The following is a 7,045-nucleotide window of genomic DNA, read 5'->3' on the forward strand; positions in this document are numbered from 1 at the left end:
TAACACAGACACCATGGCTGATCTTGCACTCATAGAAAGATAAGTTTGGAAGGAGGATTTGCCTTGGCGCTCCTGCTGATTCCTCCATACCCCATCCTATAAACTAAACCAAACCAGAGATTAGGTATAGCAAGTGTTTTTGGTGCTCCGCATTATATGCCTTCAACCTCTTATCTTAGTGCCGCTGTGATGGGTAGTTCTGTGCATTTTCATCTCCACATTTCTTTCCTATGGCCTCTTCTGGAACTACAGAAGCCTGCTCAGCCCGTATGTAGACATCGCCTTCACCTGTTGGGTGGAAGTGCATGAATAAATGCCCAGCCTTCTGAGAAGAAATGGGTGGAGGCTCAGTTCACATGGTTTCTAGAAGGGCCTCAGCAGGACCACATAATCATCAGCTCAACAACCCCCATTGATTAGCTTTTCCTCACCCTCTGTCTCTCTCTCCAGACTCATTCTCCTACTTTCTGGATCACCTCCCAGATAAACTGCCTGATATCCAGACCTTATCTCAGACCCTGCTTTTGTGGGAAACCAAGCTAAGACTCAGTGTTTGGTTTTGGCTGAACATTGATGCCTCAGATTTGAAGGTACCCTAACCAAAACCCAGTCCAGCTTGTGTAGAAATATCTAGTCCAGCTCTTATGATTCAGGAAGGCCCTTTGGTCTATAACATCTCTCACCAGAGCTGTGCAGCCTCTGACTCTGCACCTCCAGGGATGGAGAAATCATTGTGTCCTCATGCTGTCTCATGGGACAAACCATCCTAATGCAAGACAGCTATCAGTAAAAATGTGCTTCCTTGAGAAGTGCTCTCATTACTCCTAGTTTAATCTTCTTAATCCTTCTGTAATGTTGTATGTTCTTTCTTATAAAAATGCTCAGAGACTTAAAGACCAAAAAGCAATGCAAACTAAAACTTCCCCTCTTTGTGTTAAGTCTAGGGCCTTCAACAATACCACACAAACTCAGATGTTCTTACTGTTGATGAAATATTCTTTGCCAGTGTGCTTAATATTTCATAGCTAAATGGAACATAGTATTTCATGAGCAAGTGAGGCGGATTGGTATAAAAATCTGGGTTCTAAAGTCAGCTGTGTCACTTGTTGGCTCTGTGTGCATGAGGAAATCAGTGTCACTCACCAAGCCTCATTTTCTTCATCTGTAAAATGGGAATAATGAGATTCCCTTCAGAGGATTGTCATGAGGAGAAAAATCTATTAACACATGGACTACGTAGAAAAGGCTCTGATATGGTGTCATTGTTCATATAAATGATTCATCTGTCCCATTTCAGCTCTGCCTCCAACCAAGGAGTGGAACATCTTCACAGTAAACATGGAAATAGAGCCAGATTTGTAATAAATTTTGTCTTCATTTTGAAATGACTAAGACATTCTACACTGAAATGTCAAGGGCTATGGTGAACGATAGTGCTAAATCTCTAATGTGCTTGTGTTTTATTTGGTTACTGTTAGTACTAATCAACTTTATTATATAGGTCCAAATGTTGTTCCATGTCCCAACACTTTGCAGTCTACAAATTCTGGCCTTTGCCATCCTTGTTCATAGAGCCCCCCTTATGTAACAATCATGCAACAAATTTCCTTTGAAATCATCTCACACGGGAAAAATGGAGGTTCAGAGGAGGAAAGGTACTTATTGACTTGGTGAACTGGTGTCAAAAAGCCGCCTGAGGATCTGAGGCAGAGCAGTACTGGCCAATGGTGCAGCAAGTACAAAGGCCCTGAGGCTGACCTTGGTCTGTTCAGAGTAGGACAAACACTGGTGTGTCTCTAGGGAATGGAGTCGAGGGGATAATGGTAATAGATGAAGGCAGGGAGGTAAGCAGGAGTCAGATTATATGGGGCTTTTTAGGATGTGGGAGAGGTTCATAGTTTATTTTTAGTAAGATGAGAAATCTTGGGAGGTTTTTTGAAGAGGGGAGTAATATGATCTGATTTCTGTTTTTTAAATCATGAAGTGTTGATAATTGACTGTGGAGAGGGAGAGGCTGTGTAGAAGGCCATTAACAGTAGTCTGTGTGGAAGATGATGATGGTTTGGAATAGCATGGTAGTGGTAACAATGGCCAGATCCAGGACATAGTTTGAAAGTAATGCAGTTAAGATGTGGGTTGAGTTGGATATGGATGGTTAGGGAATGAGGAGAATCAAGAATGACTCTTAGATTTTGAGCCTGAGCAGTGAGGAGGGAACATGTCGTCATTCGCTGAAAGCGGAAAAGTATGTAGAAACCATGGGAAGGAGGGGTGTGGAGAGAGGCAATGGATATCAGAAGTTCAGTTTTGGACATAGACCATGGAAAATGTCTGTTAGATATTCAAGTGCAGATATCATTTATGTGATTAAAGGCTTGAACCTGCAGATAATGGGTGGGGTCACAGTAGGAGAAGAGAAAATGTGGGAATCATCAGCATATGCATGGCACTGAAGGTCCATAAAGTCAGTGGGACCACCCAATGGTGTGCGTGTTCCTAAAGCAGGGGAGGGCCTGAGACTGAGGCCCAGTCTCCCCAGGCAGGTGTGGAAGAGGAAGGGGAAGCCTGCAAACGATGCTGAGAAAGAGAGGCCAGTGAAACAGGAGGAAACTGAGGGTAGCAACCCGGACGCTAACTGGAGAAGGTATTTCAAAGAGATAGTGGGTAACAGTGTCAAATGATGCCAATAGAAGAACCAGCACAGGGACTGGGAACCTGCATAATACTCATTAACATATCAATGTGCTCTGCCAAGCAAACAAACAAACAAACAAACAAACAAACAAACAAACAAACAAACCTCTTTACCTTTATTGAACCCATCTCCCAAATTCATTTGCCCAAACGCATTTTTCTCATTAATATCAATTACCATGCCTGGAACACTCAGTTTGTAAAACGATGGTGCAGATTCAAGGAAAGGAGAAGAACTCATCACCTATGATTCCCACTCCCCTCTCCTCCTGTCCTCTGGAGAGAGATCCGTGGAGATTGTAAAGAAGGACAAGATGGCGTGGGTCTCTGCAAGTGTGGGCAGGCTTTCGGTCTGATATCAATTAGCCAAAGCCTGGTTTCTTGGGTTTCTTGAGAAGACCTCGCATATGAAAATAAAGCCACAAGCAAGATCCAAACCACAGCACTCAGAGGTTTTCTTGTCTCACAAGCCAGGTCTGAACATTGGCAGTGCTATTCCAAAGGACCTGATGCAGCGTGGGCAAGACCTTGCCTGGCCTCAGTACTACCCACCCCTCCCGGAGTCCCACGTTCCAGTCTTACTTAAAGAGAACTGTCAGGAAAGATTTTTTCTTTTCCAGATCGTTGGCAAATGTTTGCTCAGATCTATTTTGGGGGCATTAGCTCAACACTGCTGTCTTTTCTTCCCGAAGAATTAAAAGAGTATTTCAAAAACCACACTTGTTTTCCCTCTCTCTCTCTCTCTATCCCTCTGTTCCCCCTATTTTCTTTCCTTGCTCCTCTCTCTGTCCTTCTTTCTTCCTTGACCTACTTGGATGGCATGGATTTTATCTGGCACGGAAAAGGCCGTTGTGCCCAGGACTTGCTCCGCTGCAGTGCTGACCCTTGGCTTTCTCAGCATCCACTGACGCTGCAAACTGGAGCAGCTGCAACTGATGTAGAAACTTCTCTCTACCAGCTCAGGGCTGAGCTCATGCTTAACGATCACCTCCTATGCATCAGAAAGGGATGAAGAACAAAGGGAAGAGGGATGGACAATTACTGAAAACAGGAGATGTGTGTTTTCCTTGCCAATAGCTGTCAAAAGATTCTTACTGAATCCTTACAACCACTCTGTAAGGGAAGCATCATTATCCCCACTTTATATCTGAGGACACATATTGAGGTGTGGGGACTTGCCCAAGATCAATCAGAAGTGGTCCACCTGCCCGAGCCTTCCTTTCTCGGTGGCCCAGGGTTTGCGCTTGAGCTGAACCAGTAAAGGACAGAGAGAGAAGCTGGAAAACAATGAATGTCTTCCATGAGGAAGGATGCTTTACTGAACAATACAAATTAATATAAGATGCAGTACTTCTACCCTTTTGGTAAAAATCAACTTGAAGCACATCTCTGTTCTTTGTTTGCTTTTTCCATGATTCCTATCTACCAGGCATTAGGCTGGACACTGTGCATGATCCCTGAAAGTCAAAACAACTTTGTCATGTAATCCTTTTGTATAAAAAGAAAATGTATACTTTCTTCCTTTCTTCTTTATTTTCTTCCTTTTGTTAAAATTCCCCTCCAGCGTCCTTCTCAAGTAACACAGAATATTTTAATGATCATGCTGGGCACAGACATGCATACCCTCGAAGAAGAATCAGAATTTACTCCCAAGTTCTTTTTCCCAGATTGGAAAAAGTTATCATTGTTCCAATTTGACACCTTAAAAACCATATATACTGAGAATTGTATAAAAAGAACCTCTCTCATCTTAAAACATCTCCATTTTTTTTTCCTATTTCTGGGCCAGAAGTTCTCCCTAATTTGGCATCACAAAATGAACAGGAATGTAGGAAGAAGCTTTTATTTCTACTAGAAAATATGATCTACTCCTGTTTTGAATCACCTTCAAAAAACTAGATATTTGGTCCTACAAAGTCGTGTTTCAGCTGCAAAATACTGGGATGTTGACATCTTTGTGAACTGTAGTAAATGCTAGATTCTTTCTGCTGGCTTCCATCATCTTCTACCAGCAGCCTCGGGCCAGCCCGTATTTTAATCCAGGGCCCCTATTCAACCTACCCAGAGAAGGATGGAGGTAATTTTCTTCTACCCACTTCACCTCACAAAGGATAGTGCCCTTAGTGAATTTATGATATCCTGGTCTTCCATGCATTCCCTCCTGGCTTCAGAAATGAGGCAAAGGGATCAGATATGACTGTGGAATAAATCTGAAGCGGCCAAAAATTTATTTATATATATATATGTGTGTGTGTGCGTGTGTGTGTGTGCGTGTGTGTGAGTATAAAAATTATGTATATATCAACAGTTCAAGTTGTTTCCGGTAAGTTGCTTATCACGTAGCCATTTATCAAGACATCCATTGTGCATACAGCTAGAAAAGGATGCAAGTCGTGGGCTATTCCTTCAGGAGTCCAACTAATCCTTCTTTAATGGCCAGTACAAAGATGTGTTCCTCTCTCATCAGTTTCGGGCTCTGAAGGGCACTCACGTGTTCCACTGAATTATACCGGATACATCAAATTCATTCTATTAACCAGCTTATCCTCTAAATCTTTAACCAGGCCCTGATGCATATGCATTCACTGGTGTAAATGACCTCAGGCAATTTCAGAGCTTGCTCGGTGGGGCTGTAGTTACACTGAAAGGTGATCCAGGCTCTGACCTCACTGCATTCCACAGTGTTAAATAATCGGCTAAATGGTTGCAGCCCTTTTTCAGAACGGGGTACTGCTTTCTCTTCTTACCCCCTCCCACTTCACTGCTAGCCTGGAATTTGCCTTCAAACCAATTGCAAGACCCATGAACTGTAATCGGCAAGAGCCAGAGATGTGAGGAGCATGATCTCCATTGAAGAGTGATTGTAAAGGAAATCTAGGAATGTGGTTTCTAAACCCTGCCCTTGCCCCTCTTGTCCCCTACCCCTCGCTTTCACTCTGTTTTCTAGGAAGCTTTTCCTGCCCACCCATCACAGCTCTCTATGAAAGTGCCTCTTTGTTTTCTTACAGTATCTTGTACTTACTTTTAGCAAAAGCAATCACGACAATAATAGTGGTAGCTAACGCTGAGTCTTTATATGCGCCAGACATGTTTCTAAGTGTTTTATAAATATTAACTTACTTAATCCTTGTTACGACCCTGTGAGGCAGGTGCTTTTCTTATCCCAGCTTACGTGTGGGACAACAGAGGCATAGAGTGTTTCAGTAATTTGCTCAGGACACACAGCTGGTAGGAGGCAGAGCTAAGACCAGACCCAGGCAAGTGATCTAATTCAATTATAACAACTACACTGTTGAGAGCTAGTTATGGGCAAATATTAAGTTGCCTGCGTGCTTTATTCCATTTCATGCTTCAAGTAGTTGCGTGTGGTAGGGATGACACAGTAGCCCCATTTTACAAATGCAGAAGAAAAATGATCGGTACGAGCAAATAGTCAGCGTACCTCCAGGATTCAAATTCAAGTTTCTTTGTATGTAAAGCCCAAACTCTCCATCACTATGCCTTAATATATAGTTTTATCATTGTTTTTTTAATTTTTCTGTGAGCTTTCTTTGTGCATAACCTCAGTATGATTCATTTTTTCTGTGCAGAGCCCCCAACACAATACCTGTGACGTGCCACTCTTTATAACTGGTTGCTGTACTCACCTGACCTGAATGCATTTTGAGGCTTTGCCCTGTAAATTTGTATCATCAGAGGATAGAGAACTTCGTGAGACAGGAGAACCTATGTCTTGGCTTTGTCCATGCGTTTACTCTGTTCTGCCTTTCTGAACGTAGATGAAGGTGTAGCTTCCATCCCCTCCATTCCCATGAAGGTGCACCAGCTCTGTGTGGTGGAGCTCCCTGGGACCGCACAGGACCAGGCTGCTGTGGTACAATCCAGATCTCTCCCAGTATCTGCGGACGGTTTGTGTGTGTTGTGGCACAACTGTACCAATCCATCCAAGACACTCAAAGGTGACCCCAGTAGACTTCAGAAGAGCAAAAGTTGTAGAGTCAGAAAGCCCTGCATTTGAATCTATTTTTTGGATATCTTACTCTGGATAAATGACTTAACTTTGCTATGGTTTGATTGCTTGTGTGAAAAATGGGGGGCAGTACTTACCTTATAATATCCCATGGTGATTAAATGAGATGATGTTAAGTACTTGACAGAGCGCCAGGCACTTAATCAGCTTTCAGTAGGAAGTAGGAATTATAATGACCATGCTAAGCCACCTTTGCTTTTCTTCTACTCAGCTCCTGGCCCCTTTCTTCACTCTCATATGCCCAGATATATTCAGTGTGTTGTTGTATTTACAGGACATTTTACATATGAGAAGCAAGAAACGAATTCAGTGATAACCTTG

Source organism: Camelus ferus, chromosome 4, assembly GCF_009834535.1.
Source record: "Camelus ferus isolate YT-003-E chromosome 4, BCGSAC_Cfer_1.0, whole genome shotgun sequence".
Lineage (NCBI taxonomy): Eukaryota > Metazoa > Chordata > Mammalia > Artiodactyla > Camelidae > Camelus > Camelus ferus.